Raw genomic sequence first — 23,546 nt, forward strand, 5'->3', positions numbered from 1 at the left:
AACTGTAGATAAGTTCTGTGATTTCGCATTTTCATTTTGTGTATTCTAGTTTTTCTGTATTTTTTATATTGCTTGAGGCTTTCGGGTGTATATTTATATTATGTTTTATAAAAAATTTAGAGTTTTGAGGCTTACACCCGAAAGCCTCAGGCAATATAAAAAATACACACAAAAAATAGAATACACAAAACAAAAATGTGAAATATGTATATATATATATATGAAATAGTTAAGAATAAGTTTATATGAGTGTTTTATAAATACGAAATAACCGGTTCGGAATAAAATTTCTTTTTCGTTTCAGTGGAAACGAAATACTTTTCAGTAGGAACGGTATACTAAAACATGTCGTTTCAGGTGCCTGGTTAGGTGTTAGGAAATGTCTTTTTTTTTTGCTAGATAGATAGCTTTTTTATAGATTGATTGATTAAAAAACATGTAAGTAATATATTTTTACCTTTAATCAAGACTTTGCACGTTCAATGCAACGTGCAAGAAGCAACTTTTGCACGGTCCTAATATCAAAGCAGGAATATTATCGTATCTAGAGGAAACCCGGCAAAAGTGCGCGGTCCGACACGCATTCCAAGAGCTAAATCGAATTGCACGCGCGACAGTTGCGATCGACGTAAATCCCCGAGGCAATCGGTACTTCCTGTCCGCAAGGCAACGCGCGAATGTTTTAAGCGACTCTGAGCGTCTTCGAATTTCACGCGACGCAACTCGTGCGAACGTAATCTCCGATGCGTCAGACCTTTTTGCCCCGTTGTTGCCTGTTATTTCTCCGATTCCTGTATTCCGCGCCGATGCGCGCGTTCTTTCGCAGGAGCTTATCCGCGTTGTTTTGCTCTAAAAATGAAATGTCCGCGGGGCGTACACGCGAAGCTGGGCAGGGGATGTAAAAATACAGCATGCGGCAGAAATATCAGCGTGGATCGATGGGCAGGCTTGCCAGATGGATCAATGGAAGAGGATATATTGCGTTAGCACAACGGAGCAGCAGGGCGTAGAAACGGACGCAAAGCAATCTCAAACAGCTATCGCGAAATACCAGCGCCGAAATTCGAGGCGTAGCTGGATGAATCGAAAAGTCCGCGTGCAGCTGAATCAATGCCTCTGTCAATATGAAAAGTAATCTTCACGGAGATTACGTTTTATCCTGATACGTTTTACTGTTTCGCGCTCGAGAGTTTACTTTGCTGTTGAGGTTTTCTGCGACGGTTCTCGGCGCCTGTTACCTTTATTTCAGACATCACAATTGTTATAAGACAAATGTTAAAAGTTATGTTGTAATCAGTATTTTCTTTGACAACACGAACAAAAATTAATTACAAAACTTATATATTTTATTAAACAAAACAGCGGTAAATTGTAGTGGATATGTATCATTTATCTTTTTTCTATTCTTTGTTTCATATATTTCCATTCCGTTCGTTGCTTAATGAAATACATCAGTTTTGCAACTAACTTTTTTCCTGTTGTCAATGCACACTAATATCAGTAACGTTAATAAGAATAATTGACAATGACCGAATGCAATCAGAATTTTTTTTTGCCGTCGATAATGGTTAGCGGTAACGGAATTAAATTTCCGTCATCGATAATGGTTCCTGTTAGCCGAAACAACTTTTAATCATTCATAATCGTCAGTTGCAATCAGAACAATTCAAAATTAGTCTTTTTTAATCATTTCATCCTTTGAGAATTTTCCTTGCGATTTTATGACAACTTACATTTAAATAAAAATTGATTCTTAATGATTTCTTTTTCAAACAATGTTTAAAATTACTGTTATTTCGGATCTCTGCTTTATTGCAATTACCTGGATCGCGTTTTCATTAGGTACAAACTGGCTAGAGGGGAGTTGGAATTTATTTGTACAGAGCCGCGTATGTCGCGATGCAAAGGCATTCGAAAGCGACGCTACTCGCGCATCAATAACAGAGCGTTCGCCAGCTCTTCGCCCCGTTTATTCTTGATAAAATGCGGCACAAAAGGTCAGCCCGCGACAAAGCAATGAAATCGCTAAGAGACAGTGGGAATGCATCGAATCCAGGCAAGAAAGATGAAAAAAAAACCGGTGGAATTATTGGACTGCGAAGCGAATCGTCATTCATAACGCACAGTCATCGCATTCCAACAGCTATTAAACGAGCTCTCTCTCTCTCTCTCTCTCTCTCTCTCTCTCTCTCGTTGCATCTGCTCCCGCAGAGCAGACAATTTCCTTTTAACGATGTTTACGGAAAATAGAAGTGTTACGGTGCGGCAAAATTGACTTACGCTGCTATTGCCGGAGGGTTAAGGGGGGGTTGAAAGGGATTAAACGACTTTTTCGCCGCAAGAAAAAGGGCGCCCTCTTAATATTCCTTCTTCCACGCGATTTTTCCTCTGAAAAACCGGGAAATTCCCTTTTTCTCCGCCGCAGCGATTTCCCTCGGCGGCGGGGACCATTGCCGCCAAGTCGAGTTTTAATATCATTTCCGCCAACAACGAGGGAAATTGAGTTTTCTAAGTGCATCTTCGACGGGGCCGAAAAATAGAAGTTTCTGATTCGCTCCCCTTTTGTTTGGCCGACATTGGTCCCGGTTTCCCTCTAACAAGCTTCCCGGGGACACAATGGAATTTGCTTGTTCCACGGGCGAATATTCGTTTGGCGCGATGGTGATTTAAAAGAAGAAGGATTCCTTTATTCTCCGGGCAGGCGAATCTCCGATATCTATCCGCGGGAACAAACGACTCGTCGTTTCTTTGATACGAGGGGTTCGGCCAGAGATCCTCCTCCCCTGATAGGGACCTTTTTGCCACCGATGTCTTTACTCCGGGCTGTTTCCATTACACAGGCTCTTTAATTGTATTTACGGCGCTCTAAAATTATTTCGCCTCGTAGTTACTTCTATTCCGAACGGCAGCGGTGAAACGGGATACTAATCTCGAAAGCAGACCCTAGATTTCCCATGAAGTTCGCCCCACTTTTCTCGCACGAACGCTCCTGTATTCCGATCTGAGCCTGCCCGGTTAATTGCATCGCATGCATATGATATCAAGAAACCAGACAATTTCGCCGTACGTGACTCCCACTAATTACTGCACCCTCGTAATGCCGAACGGAACGGTAGATCCTCGCTTCCACCCTTCATCCTGGCCGTACGAATTTTCACCGACGGAGATAGAAATAACCGGGCGCGATGAATTATCGCGATCGCCCTCCGCTCCTCGCTTAATTACGTCGGGTGTTGCATATCGATCCTCGAAAAATTGATTAACCACCCTGTAACTCTATACGGAGCGTGCAACGGCATCGCTTGCCCATTAGGATTCGTTTCACATCCATTGCCACCCAACGCGGAATATTTAAAAAGCTTCGCTCGCCCGTCAGTGGATACGCCCCGCGATATCGAGCATTCACAATTAGTAAAACGTTAACAGCTTCCGCCCCGAATTCAGTATTTTATCGCAGAATTCTGGCGAAATTTTAGAGTCCAAAGGATTTATCGGTTCGCTGCAGCGAAATGCAGCAGTCCATTTTTAAATAGGATTTCGTTTTTAAGAATTTAACGCCCGGGAATATTTATTTCTGCGTTGTTCAATATTAATCGGATTATTTACTTCGAAGACGTTTCTCCGAAGGATATTGTTTTAAATAATGGAGCACCTTACGGATCGACGTGACGGCGTCGGTCTGCGACACCTTGATCTTTTCTGCACCAGTGCCAAGTGGAGCGTCTATATTTACAGGACACGTGAGTCCGCGCGCGAGCGCACGAAAGGCTGCGAGTTCCTGTTTCAGAGCGGTTAATGTTGGCAGATTAAATAAACCGGCGGATTAAATAGCGCCGTTGCATTTCGCCGCGAACCGTGAATCGCTTAAATGGGTCGACGTTCAATTTCGCTACTGGCCAGACGAATTGAATAATTTATCTGTCTTTTTTGTCCGCCAACGAATAGCCTTTTTATATTTAGACCGCGAGGTCGTGCGAGCCGCCTGGAATTCGCGTGACGCCAGCACGTTACTTTTCTCGCGAGTTTGCGTGGTTATTCGATGATATTTTGTCCGTTATACTGGTGGCTTCCAGTCACGAGACATTAGTCGCCCGGTGACTGGTAAACTCTGGATCTGGATCGTGAATTAGGCGAGTCGCTGTCTTTGTCCTGGATGCCCTCTTCGTTATCGTTTGGCGTGATCCGTTGCTCCCGGCGAGTAGAGAAACAGCTGTATATAAATCTCTCATCGTATTTCCGAATTATCCGGACCTACGGCGGAAGAGAGAATCCCGAAATCCCCGGCTGGTTTACCGCGTTTCAAGATACATCCCGAAACGCAGTAAACTGTGGCGAGCCCGAGAGCCGCGCCTCGAGAACGTAAAATATTTATTACGGCTGGCCGCAGCCGCGGGCCCCTAGTTTTTTACAATCCGCCGTAATAAAAAGCCAAGGGGCGGGCGGGGGCGAGGCTGAGCCGCCATCGGAGAAAAAGGAAAATCAACACCCCCGGTCGGACGTTGCGCAGCAACAGGTCCAGCAACCAGCGATACAAATGACCGTGCAACTGCGCTTCCGCTCCCAAACCGTCCGAACCACCTCGATCAATTTCTACGTTCTTCCCTCTTTCGCCACTCTTCCTCCAGACTCACCTTTCCCGTCTTCCTCGCTCGCTCGATGGACCAAAAACTGCCCGCCCCCCCTCCCCCCGGTATTCTAGGAGAGGAATTAGCGTAACATACATAGGTAGGGTAGATTTTTAACGAAGGTAGATTTTGGACGGCGCATCAATTTTCCAAGGAACAGTCTCCACGATCGTAGTGTTCCCGATTTCTCCATATTTTTTGTTTCTCGAGAAATCAGAAATGAGATGATATTTCTTGAGAATTCTCGAGAATTCTCGGGAAATTGAAAAGAATATTGCAGAAATTATGTTTTTGGAATAATGTTGATAATATTTATCAAAGACACAAGAAAACTTTAACTAAATGATTATTCCTGTCTAATTTATACAAAACTTGTGTGAATCATAACATAGGTATTAAATGTAATGGGTAAATTTATTTATTTAATACAAAATTTGTACAAAACGAAACATTACTTTTTGGTTTTAAAATTTATTTCTAAATAGCACAATGCGTTTGATGTAGCGTCAGCGAATCTATTTCTTTTTTGTGGCAAAATCTGTTACTGTTATATTTTGACGTTTTATATATATATATCTACCTTGGCTATTAAATAAAAAAATGCGTTTTTTTAACTGTTTTGGAAGAAATTCTGGATCATGCAAAAATTGTATGCGGGATACAATAGTCTTATCTCCTCTTTTCTATATTTCTTCTTTACTAGCCACAACAAACTCATTAGCTACTTAATTCAGTATACAATTTTTCTAAATTTTTAAATAAGAATTTAAGAGCACCTTCAGCAGTTAATAATATCGAATCTTCTGTATGTGATTTGCTATTCGAATTCATATAGGTTCTAATGTTATTAATAAGATGTATCATAAATTGTAGATGTGTTTACACGTTCGCGACTAACTAGTGATACATTCATTTACGAAAATAAATGACATTTATCATATTTTTCCCAGACTTAAGTTTCTCGAGAAATTAATAGTATTTCTCGAGAAATTAATAGTATTTCTCGAGAAATAAGAAATAATCAATTATAAAGTTTCTCGAGAAGGAACACTACTCGATCGTTTCGCAGTCACCCTAGTGTGAAGCGAAGCATTCGGAATGGAGTTCGGTGCGCGCGAGAGACATATCCTCGTCACGCGATCCCTCAATAACAACCTCTGATTCCCCTTTAGACATCCCATCGGCGGCACTTCTGGCGTCGCGACGCTCACCATTAAACCCTCGCGGCCAGGATCACGGGGTGAACAACCCCTTCCTGAAGCTTTCTCTCCACCGGGGACTGCACAGACCCTATTCGCAGTTGGTCGAAATTCTATTTGCTAAATTAGACGTTTGCCCCCTTTGAGGTGCTTCGCGACGAAATGGAAGTGTCTGGAGCTGGTGCTCGGGCGGCGGGGAAGCCGTGTCCAACGGGGGAGCCAGCGAAATCTCGCTCGCGTGAAAATTCTCGCGCGGAAGGCTTCGCTACGTAGTGGATTATTCCGTTACGTACGCGACAACGGGAAAACCCTCGCCTTTGATTTTCCGCGGAGCATAGCTTGCAGTGAAACGTAGGACTTTTGCCGCTCTAAACTATAGTCCCAGTTTCTAATTCAGAAACTTCGGTGCTGCATAAATTAAGCGTTTAGACGGTACGATGGCCTTGGCACTTTGGTAATTAATTTAATGTCTACATCGGCATGCACCATCGTCCAGGATATTTTGACAGGTCTGCCTGGGTCTGACAGATCCCTTGATCCGAATGCGGCGTTGATGACATTTAAGCCTAGTTACGCAGAAAGCTACCAACCGTCAATGATCTGCAATCGAGTAAATCTAGTCTAACGATTGTTAAAGAAAAGCAGCTTCAGTGCTATTGAGTATATTTTATTTCTTGCTATTGTTTTACAAGGTTTTTTTATGGGTTATTTAATAGTGAGTAGTACAATTAATATTATTTTTAATTTACTGTAGCTTTTGATTTTTAAGCCTAAAATGGAACTATGGTAGCTTTAATAATTGTACAATGTAAAAGTCGTTCTCTGGGTCGGTAATATTTTGCAAAATAAAGATCACAAAATTACGAGATCCACGCAGGGTTTAAATAATTTGCTGCCACTTTGAGGGTTGGTAGCTTTCCGCATAACTAGGCCCATTTGCGCGATGTCCCTTGATCCTCAGAATCATAAAAATGGCAAGACCTAACTCACGCCCGAAACGAATGACCGGTCGTCGATACAGCCTCGTGGAAGCAATGAAAAGTCCGCATTGTTCTATTCCAGGGACGCTGATGTCGTCGCTTGGGAATGCGTCGGCCACCGAATCGGAATTTTGCAACTCCCTCCCCCTCCCCCGTGTTACTGTATCGCGAAAGATTACGCGATCCAGGCACTTCTCGATTCCCAGAAACTCGCCCCGTTACCCTACATATCTGACTCGTTACGGCGATCATTAGCAGCCTCGCTGTTCCAACGAACCCTCGCTGGAACTTTAAGGAGACACTGAACGGTGGAACGTAACGCTGTCAGTTTCTGCCTTCCTTGAAAGGATCGATAGAGAATAACGCGCGGTTTTTGTTGGTCGAAAGTGGCGTGAAATTTCGCATTGTCCTTCTCGCCCGGGATACGATGGCTTGGCGGCGCCGCGTCACCTTGGGCACGTGCTCCGAAAAGGAGCTATTCAGACCTTGACGCGTGTCCGGACGGTTCATCGCGGAGGAGACAAAGAGACGGTGGTATCGACTACTCGTCTGACCTACTTGATCACTACAGATCCCGTTAGTTGGCATCGAGTCGACACTCTTGCCCGGCAGCCACGCTCGCCACTCGCCGCTGCAATCGCGGACAGGAATCGCGCGAATAGCTCGGGAGAAAATGTCGGCGATGCTGGGGCAGCGATGGGAAGCCAAGTGGAATCGATAGACGGACTCGCTAGAAGCGTAACAGGCTCCGTTCAACCATGGTCGATTTGTTTAGAGAGAACGTCACCCGTTCTATGGTCGGTCTAACTCGGTTACCCTTCTTCTGGCGTGTCATAATTGAAACGCCAGCTGCGATAAATCAAGAAATCCAGCAGCTCCATCTTTTCGCTAGAGTAACTGCCTCGGTAAAGTATAAACTGTAAATTCGCGCTGCATTCTAATATCAATCCCTGTCCCCGTTTTAAAGCGGGCTTCGTCTCGCCCCTCCGAGAAGTTGGAAAAAGGGGCGGAATCCCCGCGAATGATTTTTCGAGGGTTCGTCAGAGCTGGAATTACGTCCTTCCGGGGGGAAACGGCTAATTCACTCGTCAAGCGAATTCAGTGGAAGTTTCGAGCCGCTGTCGCGAACAGTGCATTTCTGGCCGCCCCGTTTGTCATTTCCCTACCCGTTTTACGCTTCTTCATGGAGAGTACTCGTGTGCCCATTTCGGCTTTGATGCTCTCGGCCGTGATTACGCGGAGTCCCGTTGAAATTAATTAATACAGACTCGAAGCGATGCCAGCTCTAACCGATCGTATTATAATAAAATTATTGCAATTGCGATCTAGCTGTGATATTCGACGCCGATTAAAGTGGCGAGGTGATGCGGGATGGGTATCAGAGAGAAGGGGATAATACTCTTGCGAAAGGAACGGTGGAAAAATGACTCGGTGTGAAAGGATCATCGGAATCACCCTGTATATCTCTCTAGACGTCAAAGCATCCGTTACGGGTCCAGTTGCAGGTAGAGAAAAACAATTCCAACCACGAAGAACAAGTCGAAATCTCCGGTTCTCGGCCGGAGAAGGCGTTCGTCTCGTTTTTGCGCTAGCCAGCCGCCGGACCCGCTTCGACTCGATTCTCCACCTTTTTCTGCGCCACCGATTTCTCGTTTACTTCCACGTCGTCATCGTCTTCCGACAGGTGCTCCATCGATCCGCCAACAATCCCGACGGTTTTAATGCTTTCCTTTCAATTTGCGTTTTTCTACCGCCGCGAAAAAAATCGCCAGGAGCCGGGCTCCCTTTTCTTCCAGCCGGAATCAACTGTTCGGTCGAATTCCAGTTTTCTGGAGAAAACCTCGAGTCTTACTCTCGGGCGTTACAGTCGGACTGCCGACGCGCGAAGTTTTCCAACTAAATACTTTGGATCACCATGATGGGGTTAGAAGTTTCCAAAAAGTGTCTCGGCTATGTTCTTCCTCCGGCACGAGTCTTAGGGACTCTAAAACCCTATCCCCGACGGTGTTTTCGCTGGAGATTAGGAAGCTGGTGAGATTCTGTGTAGAAGGAAACTTTTAGATACCTGGCCTGAAATTTTAGAGGCGAAAATACAGGAATAGACTCGCAAGGGCAGCTCGGTTACCCGAACATTCTGATTATGTTGAAACTGTGGAGCTTTCTAGGGGACCTCGATAGAAGTGTCTGGCGATTTTTCATTTGTGCCCATTTTCGGCTGTTCGGAGTGAAAACACCTCCTAAATGGTTAATGTGTGTTTTCCTACTGCCCTGCATCTCTTGAAAACTATAAGGTAACTCGGGGTAACATGCCACAGTTAACTTTGAAACGCGATATCTCACAAGTATAAATAGGTACAGGGAAATAGATAAAACCTTATGAAAGTGTAACTAATTCTGTATATTGACTAATAAGTAAAGATATGTAACTTTTATAGTTCAATGAGAAACGTACAAATACAAAAGTCTTCGAAAGTGGCATATTACCCAAGTGGTGGGTAAATATGCCACAAGCTATGAAGTGCGAACTAATCACTCAAATTTAAACAAAGCTATTTCTAACAAAATAAACAGTCCCGAATTTCTACGCAGTCTTCATGGACCCACTTTTTGCAACAAGTAGTTTTTACCCAGTCACATTTGGGTCCTTTTTTATCGTAATAATATAGTTCACATGTTGCACAGTAGTTGCCATTTTCTGCGTAAGTCGAATTGTCATAAAAAATATCTATATTCCCAAAATTTCTTCTATATTGTAGTACGAGCCTACTTCACCATTCGAATGGCTTCCTTTAAACTTTCGTCTGACCAAGCAGCACGGCTTGAAGTTCGTGCATACTTCTTAGGCATGGTTCTAATACGGAAAAACAACTCGATGGCATTAAATAGAAAGAGTGTTATAAAAGTATTAGTTTGTGGCATATTACACCGACAAACACGTGGCATATTACTCCACACGGTCATAAAAGGAAGGATTGAAAATCTCTCCACAAAGTACATAGTGTTAACGGATGTGCGAGAGGTTGTAAAATTCGTTTGTTAGTCTATATAAGTAGTATAATCTGCTAGTATAATCTGCATTCTAGTTACAGTGTGAAGTTAGATCAAGACGATACTTTTATAACTTACCGGAATTTACTGAAAATAAAAGAAGGTAAAAGCCAAAATCTATTGTCGCCTTAGCAGTTACACTAAATTGAACGGAATCAGTGCAAATAGTAACGGCATCTGTGCATTATTTAAAACTTATTGAGAAGCGGCATATTACCTGCGGTGGCATATTACCCCGAGTTACCCTAGTAGATACAAAAAAACCATTACAATGAAAACCTAACGGCTTTATACGCTCCATAAAGCTATGCAATCGTTTTAAATTTAGAACGACGGACGATGTTTTATTTAAACTAGAAATCTTAAACAATTCGATAGCACAGTTTCATAAAGCATAAAAAGCCATTATGTTTTCATTGTAATTTTTTTTTACATCTAGGTACTAAGTTTTCAAGATATACAGGGAAGTAAGGAAGCACCCCTTAACGGTTGAGGGGTGCTTTCACCCCCAAGAAAATGCGCGCAAACTAAAAATTGCCCGATACTTCTGTCGAGGTCCCCTGGAAACCTGCACAGTTTAAAAAAAAGAATCTGAACGTTCGGGCAACCGAACTTCCCTTGCTTGTTGTTTGAGTCACTTAGGATTTATAATAAGGATTATATTTTTTAGGTCAAGTGATTTAGCTGTTTTGTTCATTTAGTAGTTCATGCAATGTTTAAGTCTTTAATATTTTTATTGTTGGCGGAGTTAACTAGCCGAAAGTAACATGCGTCCTATCAGAGTCGCATCGGAAACAGTGGGATCTAGAGATCGTGGCTGTTGCAGAGCTATTCGTCTCGGAATAGCCTAGTGTACCGTTCGGGAAACAGGACCACGAGGAGCGCAGGAATTCAGAACGCGTTCCAAGTTGCAGGATCCAGGGTACGATGTCGAAAAATCAGAACCGATGTTACGGTCCGCAAGAATTATGTAATGAACCTGGAGGAAGGGGACAAGCGAGCCGAGTAACGGTATCGACGAGGCAGAATGGTTCTGCATCATGTAGCTGCGCGAGCATGTAAAATCACGTTTCTTAACGGTTCATAAGCCGAATTCAAGTTCCCCGCTGGCTCAACTGTCGCCCGGCTTTCGCGGAACTTTCGTACGAATTCACCGCGCGTGGAAACTGTTTCGCCGGCGTGCACGGGATACCAATTACCATTTTCATAGCGGGGGTAATTGCCGGTACACTAAAGCTGCGCCCGTTTGACTAATCGTAGACCCGTTCCCCTGAGAGATCGGTTCCTCGTCGCGTCGTGGACCGATTACGTTCCGATAAAACACACCATCGCTTCATATTGTCAGGAGTAACAGAAGGCCGATTACCAGTGGAGCGGCGAAGGAGAGGAGCGAGCCTAGGAAAGGAACGCAGCGATGATTGAATCATCGAAAGTGCTGCGCCCGTGGTAACGGTACACGAGGACAGAGGAATGCCCGTGCATCGTTCGTGGTACGAACCTCGAAATCCGATAAACGTGTGCGGCGCTACATGCCTCCCGGAACGTATTTCGAAGTGGATATCGACCTGGGCTCGCGGGAGATCGATAATCCCGACGTGGAGCCGGCTTCGAGCAACAGTCATTTTGGCAGGGTTCCCGCGCGCACCTTTCGCGGCTTGGTGAATCGAAAATCGGCCAGCTGCGCCGACCACGTCCGCGGGCTATTCCGTTTTTCGCGATCCATTAACCCAGTGGTCTCGCGGCGCGATTTTCGCCACGGAGTTCTTTCAGGTACAGGAAAACGGCCACTGCTTTTCTTTTCGTCCAGCGAGCAAGCCTTCTCCCCGCGGGATTGCATTCAGGACTTTGGCCCCGCCAGAAATTCAACTCTCCTGGGTGACTATTCGCAAGCATTATTAACAGCGGCTGGAAATTAGTAGAAGCGGTGTAGAGGACGTAGAAAGTCGCGGAAGTGTTCGAGGTAGAACGGAGAAGGGTCGTTAAAAACAGTCTTGGTGTCGCGGTGTATCACTGTCGATACTTGAATTCGTGTGAAACGATGGGTGCTGTTTAGTAGAGTCCTACCTGTTACGCCACTGCCGCGTGGATTCGCGCGGAGAGGAAAGAGCGCGAAGTCGTAATACGTACTGTACTTTCCGGACCAGCAGCTGCCGCATATCAGTCCCACTTTTCCGCCCATTTTCCTCTTGGAGCAGGTTCGCCTGGCGGCGCTCAGCCACGCACTTGCTGCGACCCTCGCGTTTCCTCGCGTCGTCACAGAGTCCAGGACACAGTACGCGATGCGCGGCCACGCGCGTGTCATGAGTCTATCATGCGACTTGGCGCGGATCCGCGTACCTTCTTCGGCGCGCACATGTGTCTCGCCGATCAAACACAAGCCGGACACAGATCGGTCCACCGATTCACCATGAAACTGAATAGCAAGCAGCACTTTCCTATCGAACTTCACTCGCCAAACTTTTTCCCCCGTTTCTTCGATTCACCCTTCGGTTTTATGCGTCGACTAATCGAGCGAGCTGTTGACCTCTGTAGCACGTAATTCGCGCTGTCCGTAGGAACGTACGTTTCAAGATTTCAGGTCAACGTGCCTGCAGAAGCTTCGTGGGCCTATAAAGCAGCGTAACAACGGGGATGGAGGGCGGGAAGCGATTCTCTATGATTATATACGCTGCAGTGCAGCAATGTAGTTTAATATTCTCCCTGAAACTGCATACTTCCACTCGAACACAATACCGCCCCCTGTCATTCGAACTTTGCGTCAAGCTAGCCTTTATATCGACGACCTGATGCTAAACTTCGTCCCGACTCGTCACCCCCATCCGTGCTCGAGAAACCTTTATCTGTTAACTAACAGAGAATAAGCCAGCGTGCTCGTCTCGACGTTCTGTTCCAATTCTCGAGTCGACGCTCCCGCGAACTCCAAGCAACTGTCCGCGGAGCGACAGAGGCACAGAGATTTAGCGAAGGAACGGTAAGCAAATCTGGACGCCTCTGCGATAACTCGCTCGACTTTTGAAGAAGAACAACAACGATAGATTCTCGAAGAGGATTCAGTTCGCGAAAGTCTCTCGATAATTTTCCGCTTGTAAAATATATCCGCGAGTCTCGCGCGCGGGGGCGAAATAAGGAAACTCGCGCGGGCGAATAAATCGTTGAGGAGTCCAACTTCTCTGTTTCTTTCTCCAAAGTGTTATCGGCCCCGCGAAGCCATTTCCTCGCGAGCCCGACACGCAGCGAGGAATTTCGTAATCGCGAGGGAACTGCTTGCACTCCGGGGAACTAATTTCTTCCTCAACTTCCTCTCCTCGATACCACTCGCGTCTAACTAATCTCTAGATGCGACGAGCAACTTATTCAATTTTTAGCCCGATAGAGAAAGATGATAGAAATGTCGATACCCGTTGATCTCTTCATAGAAATCTGCATAATTCTGCACCATCGATAGCGCGCATTCGTCGACGGTCCTTATAATTACAAATTTAACAAACGATCTGAGAACTGTCCAGTGTCAGGGAACTAATCCAGAGGCGGAGGGTTCAATTCCAACTTTTTCTAATTTAAGCGAGCTCCCGGCACCGCGGATAATTGCGTGAACGCAGGTCCCTCGAAAAAATGACGTCCATCGCGTTCGTCGACCGTGGAATTATTCGCCACTGAAATTCTCTCTAAAATTAAAGAGGGCAACTTTTACGAGTGGACCATGCGCTGCCATTATAGGACTATAAAGAGAGCGCGTGTTTTGCGCGCCGGAGAATGGCAGAGTTCGTCGTTGATAGAATAAACACGCGCCACGAATGTACACTGTGCATGTGATCCGAGGAAATTTAATGGCAACTGTTGAAGAATGTTCCTAGGGAACGATGTAGATATGTCGAATTCAGCTGACTTCTGTTATTCGAGATGGGACTTTTTAAGCGGATCTTGAGCCCCGTTTCCGGCACACGTTGCATTCGACTGCATTTCGTACTGCATTCCCGGGATTCGTCGCGAAACTCGATCCATTCAGTGGGCGGACGTGCCCGAAATACTTGCAGCCAATCGAGCGGAATAACGATTCATCGAGCGATACGTCACGCGTACACGTGCGCCACGAAGCAGAGGGTCCAGATTGGGCCCATATCGAGCAAATGGTCAAATATTGGCGTTAGATATTGGCACCATAAATTAGCCCGCTCGACGATATCGCGCGGGAGTGCGTGACAGAGCTTTCGTCGTGTTGCTTCTGCCTCCGAGAATTCAGCTAACCCCATTCACTTTCTACCGATGTTAATTATACACATACGTCAGGACTAAAGATTAAATAGATTCGGCCAGTATGCAAAAGAAAGCGCAAATCAGTGTTCTGCATTTTGGGCTTCGTGTAATAAATCTTACGCGCTAGTAAGCAAGGCATGATGAAATTTGAAATTTTGACGAAGATGAAATTTTCAGTACGTATACAACCGACTTAAATCTGTAAATGGAATTTTTAAATCTTCATTACAGGCTCGGATAAAAGTGTTGAAAAAGCGACCTTCACTATTTTCTTCGCTATGACGACCAGTTGCAACTTTTTTCGAAACGACGGAACACGTTACCTAGTAAACTAATACTTCCTGCTTCTCAAAAAGACTCAAGTCGTTTGGATCATTTTTAAAAAAGTTATTCTGTTTTAAGGGGTTATACTTAGTCAGGCGGCCGAAAAGAGGCGCATGTTTGTGAATTTTTTTTTAAAAAGCGGAGACATATATTCTTACAGAACTTTTTGCGCTTAAAAGAGCAACATTTAAAGAACATTTGGTTAATTTTTCGTAGAAAAATATTTACGTTTATAATGAAGTAAACAACCGACATCCTAGAGGCATTTTTAAAAATTTGGTTTTGCAGTGAGCACTGTCATTCGCAACCAGATTATCTAAAATCAAAAAACAAAACAGATTTCGTTAGTATATTAATGTGCCCTCGGGTTGACGGAGAGAATTTTCCGAAATATTAATTTAAAGCCAAATGGCGGCTATTTAAAGTTGAAATCCTGTTTTTTCGCGTGATTATTGCACGAAAAAATCAGGATTTCAATTTTAAATAGCCGCCATTTTGTTTTAAATTAATATTTCGGAAAATTCTCTCCGTCAACCCGAGAACACATTAATATACTAACGAAATCTGTTTTGCTTTTTTTATTTTATATAATCTGGTTCCTAATGGCAGTGCTCAACGCAAAAAGCAAATTTTTAAAAATGCTTCTTGGATGTCGGTTGTTACTTTATTAAAAACGTGAATATTTTTCTACGAAAAAATTACCAAGTACTCTCTAAATGTTGCCCTTTTAAGCGCAAAAAGTTTTGTAAAAATATATGCTTACGCTTCTTCAAAAAAAATTCACAAATATTCGCCTCTTTCGGCTGCCTGACTAGGTCACCTTACCCCTTGAAGGGTGTCCGAATGCTTTCGTAGTCCACTGTACGTATCTACTTCTATCGCAGTAGGCTCCCTCACGATTCTTACCTACCTACCGTCCTGTTATTGTGTATTCCGAATTTGGGGATAATCCCCGATACCCTTGTCGAGCTTAGCTTAGAGCAATCAGTATTACTCGGGTCGAGATAGCGATACGATCACCCCCGAAGGTTAGCCACCTCTCGCGACGCGTTGTTCTTGAGCGATACAACGGTGGTATAAAACTTTCAATGTGTGTATGTTTGTGTCACTTGCAGGCACGTGCAACTGCTGCTGACATTCAGACGCTTCTCATGCGAAGCCACCGATTGCGAAATGGTAAGTGACTTTTCCATTTTTTTTTATATCTTAAGGAATTTGCGTGACTTGTATATTTGAATTAGCTTTGTTATGAAATAATTGACAACGAGGTGAGAACAGTGCCTTGAATTAAAGATGGTACTACGCTGAATGTGCGCGAAAGAGAGAACAAGAATAAGTTACGCGGTAAAATCAAATTAAACATTTCCCTGCAGTAATTTGCAAATCTTGATCGCTTGTGCTTGCGATGCCTGTTACGTATGCCAGAGTTCACCGACCCCTCTTTTCTCCCCCTTTTTCTCTCTCTCCCCCTCTCTCTATCTCTCTCCGATTCAATATAATTTCGCGAAGAGACTTTTTGACCTTTTGCGAGCCGAATGTTTTATTACGCTCGGGTCTTCAGGTAGGAAACACATTTGGTAAATTGAACGGTCACGTACCTCCGGGATACTGTAATTAAAAGTCCCTAGAGACTCGGCTGAAAATGAATTAAATATTCTGGAACTGGGACAGCGTATTAAAAATGCAGATGTGCCGAGATAAAAGCTCCCGATTTCCGTGGCTTCGGTCTGTAAACAGCTGATTGAAATTAATCTAATCGTAACGTGAAATCTGAGTTGAGTCTAGTTTACCCAGTAACAAGCTGCAAACGAGATAAGTGGAGGAATAAAAATTTTAGAGTCAACTCGGCAAGTGGAACACGACCTGTGTATTTAGAGAGGTGAATTCAGACAGTTTAACGTCCGTTATAAATTTCGTGTCGCGTGTGTCGTTAGTAGCTCGTAAACTTGAGCGACCTTGTTGGGAAGCTATTCGTTTTAACGATCTTGATTCGACAATAGACTTTCGACGCGTCCGAAAATACCTCTACCAGCGCATGATTTGTTCCTTCAAACATCGGTTCAATTCTACCGTCTTATTTCGCATTTAATGATCAGCATAACATCTCGTACGATGAATCTTTATTGCCAGCGCAATACAAACGTATATTTATGTACGATTTATATTAGCACTCCCCCCAAAATTCTACAAAATTCACGTAAACACAATCCAATTCGGCCGTTCGTTTGTATAAACGAATATTTCCCAATTTTTGCACTCAAATCCCGCTACAAATTTCCATAACATTCGAACCCACGATCATTCCGAACATTCCCTTACATGCCCGCAGGAACTACTAAAATTTCGCGCGTACACAAAACATTCCCCCTTCCATCCCTACATCCGAGCGAAGAAAAAAGGTAAAAAAATTCGAGCACTCCATTGTAGCTGGAAAAATATTTCCAAAGCTAGTGCACGAAATTCCGCAAAAAAAAAAAAATCACTCTTTCAGCTTTGAGGCAGACGACCCTCTGCAAAAATGTCCAAACTCACGCGTGCACCGTCGAGAAAAGTGAGAGACCTGAAACCTCTGCGAACGATCCTAGGGCAACTCGCACTCACAACTTGCCGACGGTGAGAAGGGAGAAGAAAGAGAGATTTAAGAAGCATGTAGTCGCGAGATAGATCCCGATCGAGCACGAGGATCGATTCGAGGCGGGAGAGGCGCGTGGTGCTGTCCGGAGCGGCACCGGCTGACTGACTGAGCCTCGAGTGTCGTGTGCCGTGTGCGGACACCGGTACACGATATTCCCCCTGTGCACGTTCATTCCATTCCATTCCACTCCATTCCGTCCTCCGTCGATTCAAGGGCCGCTCCAATTCTCGATACCTAATCGCACACACAGAAAACTGCGTCGGAGAAGCGGTGGCGGTGGCTCTTTTGTTTACCTCGCGGTGGGTGTCTAGCTCGGGCCTGAATAGCGCGCCGCCTTTCACGCCGAATAAAAGTCCTGATATTTCGATTGTTAACGACCGCGTCACGGCTACCGCCGCCGCTAGGCGATTGTGTGGACCGTAATGCGCTCCGAACGGCCAGACGATCGGGTTCCTTGTGCCTGATTCAATTCCAGCCACCGCGCAAATATCATACATGACGGAGTCTGTCGGGTTTCTTCTCTGTACCCGACGCAAGATGTCTGTACAGTCTTTTCAGATATACTTGAGCGTGTTTTTTGGTGTTTATTGTGAGGCTGCGTGGGACCGAACGTATGCCCACTTGGGCGTGTGCAGATTCGGAGTGCACCTGAAAGTTGCAAATATTCTTACAAGGGAAGATCCCGAACCCGAAAATTAAAAAAAAATCTGAAACTTTGTGGATATGTAGGGAATTTCCTCCTGATTACAACGCAATTTTTTTTGCTGCCCAAAATCACACTAAGGGGGTGAAATTAACCCCTGAAGATTCGGCTATTTTTCGATTCTACTTTCTAACTCGCAATCTGTAAGATATAGAAAAGAAATTTCAAGACAAAAGTTACTTCTTTTAATTAGATCTATCAAATGGTAAAAGTTTTATCAATTGTTTTAAGCAATTAGAAAAAAGTTATAAACAATAATATTAATAATGTTTTCTAAAATTCGTTGTTCCACGTGAAATCTGAACTGGATGTTTAAATAATTATGAAACAGCCATAATACATATTTTCTTTCATACAATTTCAACTTTTGTTGTATCGCGGAAATATGCTCCTCGACAAAATAGCCGAATTTTCAGGGGTTAATTTCACCCCCTTAGTGTGATTTTGGGCAGCAAAAAAAAATTGCGTTGTAATCAGGAGGAAATTCCCTACATATCCACAAAGTTTCAGAATTTTTTGAATCTTCGGGTTCGGGATCTTCCCTTGTTAGTCGATCAAAGTTGAATTTCTTCCTCAGCAGTTGTCTGTCAAAGTTTACTGTTTTAAAGGAACGAAGAGCAACAGAAATCTCCTTCGGATTGATTTCCTTGATTTTCGCGCCACTTGCAACAGAATGGATACATCCGTCCGTATCTGAAGCCGGTCGATTAGCTTCCCGATCGAACATGCTTTCTAGCTGTCTCACAGCTGTCAATTACGGCGTCAAGGCACGGAAAGTCAATTCATACGAAATGGCTTTGTGCCATTTGATATTTGTCTATCTGGGGAAAGAATCAGGTCGACGGGGAGCGTAATTCAGAAGATCACAGAGAAATGTCTAGCTGTGCAAAAAGTCGCCAGCAAATTGGAATACTCATCGAACGATTTACTCCGTAGCAGTTGGCCTGGATATCTCGCGGTAATTTATAGTTTCTCTTACCGGAAGAAGGGGCCCGTAAAGGCGTTCTGACAGTACCTAGGCAAGGAAACGGGGAAGATTGAAACGTTTCGCGTCCATTGACAGCGCGGTGAATATCGGCGCTTCCGGATCGTTTTATCGAAACGGTGAACTCAGTCCCCCGGACAAGTTTCGCGCTGCAGGCACGAAGGCTGAAACGAATTAGCGAAAGTTTGCTATTTTAATGGGCGCAGCGGGGCTGGGGAAGTTAGGAGAGCTCGCCGGGGGAAGCCGTTCCTTGACCGAAACACCCGGAGGATTTATTTCCAGGCGGATAAAAAATTCAGCGCGCCTCGAGCTTCCAGGTGTTCGTTCCCTCGCGAGCCGGATAAATACGGCCCCGTTGCGAATCGGTTTATCGGCGATATTTTATTTCTCTTTGAGGCAGCTCCTTCAGCGAGATGCGCGGAAATGGATCCTTCATGGGAATGCAGCGGCCGTGAACTTTTAAGAGAGCAAACTTGTTCGGTTTCATAACGCGGATAGAAAATAATAAAAGGTAGCGTTAGTAGCTTCCTGCAGCTTCTAACGAAACAAGGCTGGCGCCGCCTGACGAGCATAACTTAACCCTGCCCTGCGCATTGTACACGAGCTGATACACCACCAAAGAGAGATTGGAGACACTTTTTCTGCATTGACTCTTTTAAACTTATTACTAGTTCTCTGTGTATTCTCTAGGTGTCGTTATTTTGTAATAGCAATGCGATGAAACTACGCAGAGATGCAAAGTCCCTGGATGCAAATCATTTTCATTTGTAAAGTGTTCAAAATGTTGCTTGCAGTTTTGTCTGAACAAAAATAATAATAATTTCGTGAAATTTCGTAATCAATAGAGCACATTGAACGTACTCTCACTGCGCAATGCCGCAGATGTGATACATGTATATTAATTTCAATAAAAAGATAGAGGGGAGACCGGGGCTAGTTGATACGTTCTTCAGTTTTAAATTTTTTAAATTTTTCTTTGCATTAATTGCTTAATAACAAATATGCCAAAATATGCTTTGGTCCTTCCTCTTTAATATATAGTAAGCGAAAGCTTGAGATAATACATACAAACTGAATGAAAAAATGTTATTTGGACGAAGGCGAAATGTATCAATTTACCCCACTGCGGAGCTAATTGATACGATATTCTGTTTTCAATTTTTTCATTTTTTATTTAATTTAATTCCTTAATTACAAATATGCCAAAATATACTTTGATCCTTCCTCTTTAATATATAGTAAGTGAAAGCTTGAGATAATACATACAAACTGAATGAAAAAATGTTACTTGGACAATGTGTTACTTGGAAAAAATGTTACTTGGAAAATGTAATTTGGATGTATCAAAACTATTTACTATTTCTCCATATAAACGAAAACAGTTAAAAAACGATTGTTAACGTCAAGGTACACAGACGTACGCTGAATCGTAGTAAAGAATTGAACAACAAACTTCACATATTTCGCTCAAATGGAGCTACATATATACAGGGTCGAGATAATTCGTCTGTATCAACCTGCCCCTGTATCAACTAGCCCCGGTCTCCCCTACGCGTAACCCAGAATTTTTTCATCATTTTCCCCGGATTCACAGGCAAAATCTACGTTAGAAACTATTTTTTCTTTGCACGAAAAGAAATGCGCAGTGTAGGGTTAAGTTACCTTTTCGCTCCACGGTTAAATGTTATCCTACGCTTGGAAGCACGAAGTCGTGACCGATAAGAGGGTTCGGAAAACGCGAAATAAAAGGGGGAGTAATGTAAAGTGGATAGCGAGACAGAATTCCCCGCGATACGAGACATTACTATGAGATGCGAGTACTCAGCCCACGTTACAAGCATCGACGCGCGGATGCTCGCGCAGACATACAGGCTAATCAAATATTCCGTAATACCCCGAGATGCATCGTAGCACTGAGTGCTTCTAATACCCTTAGTTAGGGGGCTGGGGGTCTAAAAGATTTCATATTTCAAAGAGAATGGAGCATTCGTAGAATTGTTGCGCCAACAACTCGCTGCTATCGATTGATGGATTAAAAAAGCTGCGTTTGTGCTTCTTATCGATATTTCAAGTACGGTTGCCAACCGCAATATAATATACAGTATTGCACTAAATTTTTGTTTAATGTACTATATATTGTTAGGAAAAGACATAGTACGCAAAAATACTAAACTCCCGATGCATCGATAGCCTTCTACGATTTTACTTATTTTGTTATCCTATGACTACATCAAAACTTTAATTTGCGAATTTAAACTTTAACCTTGAGGATTTTTTTCTGTCATGAATATGAAGTGGCGGACGAAGAGAAACAGAGTGTGTTTCTCAGAAAGTCAGCTCCATATATATATATGTTAATTTGGACTTTCAGTGCACTCAAACCTTTGACGTATTTGGTAAAGACAATAAATCAATTAATAATGGAAAATGCACAAAAAATATACATTTAAAAAATAAGACCTCGTTTCAGTGTAGTTTGATTCTGTGCCACTTTACTTTGAAAAATATACGCAATGTTCTAGCAGAAAACCCTGAGAGGAATCGACTCTGACGTGGTGACCGAATTATACGACAATAATGATGTTACCGCCTCTGTGGTTTGCCAATGTCGAGACCACTCTGATCATTTTTTCCAGCAGGCCACTGTAGAAAATAGTAATTGCTGTCCCCGGCGATCATTCATATAACATTAAGTTGAACTGGCTCCAAATTAGCGCCGCAAAGACTGAAGAACAGATGGGGCACCCATTCCGACTAATCGAAGCGCCAAGAATACCCCTTTACGCGAAAAATGGAGCATTCTAAACGCCTCGACGCATGGCACATTTTGGCTTCCGCTAAAGACCCCGTCCCACTCTGGGAAAAAAGTATCTACACTGTAGACGCCGACGTGTTCATCGATTGTCGGTGCTGTTGAACCCACCACAAAGTGCAACGTACAACGACCATCTAATGCGGTTAGCGCATTATATCGCTGGCGTTATGAACGGCCACGTTCACAGCGCCGCGGTCAGCGTAGCCGGTCCCAGAGAAATGTCAGCCAGCGCGTAGATGCGAAACGCGATTCGCAAAGGTCTGTCTTCCTATTCTCCTTGGACAGTCGTTCGTCCCCTGCGATACTATCGAACGATCTGTCCTTGTACTCGGATGATCGAAGCTCGCCAGGCTGGTGAACGAGCAGATCGTTGCGACACGCAAAGTACAATGCAAGCAACCTGCATTGCTACGCGACGCACTTGTCACTGCCTGGATACTCCGTCGAAGCTCTGTCATCTGGCTCTACTTTCTCGTTAGAAAAGTGCTGCGACGTTTTATTCTGGTCGCAAAAATTCATACGATCTATTCAAAAGCCAAACGCTTCGCGCGAGTAACGAAAGTTAAGAGCGCGCAATCAGTCGCCGCGCCGTTTAATCTCCGTGCTCGCGGGGGGTCGCGTTCAAGTGATCCCCCCAAGCAACGAATTGGCGTGTGCGCAGTGCGCGGCCCAAGTTTCGATTATTTAGCGGTTGGGGCGGCGGATTTGATAGAATTTATACGGATTATCCGCGTGCCGACACGGGCGGTCATCGTACGGATTCTCCGCCGCTTTCGTTGCGACCTTTTTTCCTCTCGCCGCGACCTTCTCTCCCCGGGCTCGAACCCGTTTTCGATAGCGGCCAACGGAGGCCCCGGACCCCTCGTCTTCCTTTTTTCTCGCCTCGTGAACGAGAATGCTGGCGATTGGCGGCGTTTCGGGGAGCGGCGCGCGTTTCGGTGTTCACCTGGCCACCGAAGGTGAACGGACTTGTCGAGGATTTTCACGCGACGGTCCACAGGCGACCGTTATCCAAACCTCATTTTCATGAGTAGGGCTGCTGCTTAGCTTGTGGCCTCGGGTTTCTTTTTAACAGAAATGATTTTCTATTTGCTTAGACGACGGAAGCATTGCGAAGATGCTCTCGGATAAAATACAGTAATGTGGATAGGAAATCAGAGTTCTTCTCCGGGTGTAACGGTTAATACATTAAATTACGAGAAATTACTCACAGGAATTCCAAGATGCTGCGCTTCTCCGTTCACACAAACCTGCAACAATTCCCACGGAAGGTATCCCAGAAAACTGCCCCGTGATTTCCATTTTGTTACGTCTATTGACGCCGGATGAAATTTCTCTGAATTTCGCCGCGCGGTATTACTCCGTAGTCGAACGATTTACGAAAAGCCCGGGCGGCGTGAAATTATTATTTATGGAAGCCAAGATAACACCGGAGTATCGCTAATTTCTCTGACGTCGAGTTACAACGAATAAATTCGAGCTTATCGGCGAGCACGGTCGAGAATTATTGCACCTTCACTGAATTTTTTGGGATACCGGGGGAATATAAATTGGTCCGAAACGTTCGGCGAAGGATTCCGCGAACAGAGGCATTCAAGTATTTTCAAATATCCACGGGAAGGCCGGGCGAAGTCTTTATTTGATCGATCGTGGAACACGATTGCTGTATTTAGGGCAATGACTCGAAAGTACGAGGATGTACAACATGTGACGAAGGGAAACGATTGAACTTTGTCTCTTACTCACGCTTACATGTTAAAGTATCAGTGAATATTGGAAGGAGAAACGGATTCGTTACTTATCGTGTATATGTACACTCGGAAAGCTTACAATTAGGAGATAAATTGGATAATTATAACCGAGGTTCAATATATTATGCGTCGCTATTGAAATCGACTCCAGCTCTTATACCACGAAAGCTTACTCGTTAAGTTACTCGTCTAGCAGAAAAGAATAGGCACACAGGAGGGTCTCTAGG

The 23,546-nt window shown here is 44.2% G+C and overlaps 1 protein-coding gene across 9 annotated transcripts in view; it reads right to left on the minus strand.

Annotated features, from left to right (window-relative positions):
• LOC143366817 (uncharacterized) overlaps positions 1–23,546 on the minus strand; it is a 200,748-nt gene that overhangs the window by 26,156 nt on the left and 151,046 nt on the right. The gene's annotated exons all lie outside the window — the stretch shown is intronic.

Source organism: Andrena cerasifolii, chromosome 3 (assembly GCF_050908995.1).
Source record: "Andrena cerasifolii isolate SP2316 chromosome 3, iyAndCera1_principal, whole genome shotgun sequence".
Lineage (NCBI taxonomy): Eukaryota > Metazoa > Arthropoda > Insecta > Hymenoptera > Andrenidae > Andrena > Andrena cerasifolii.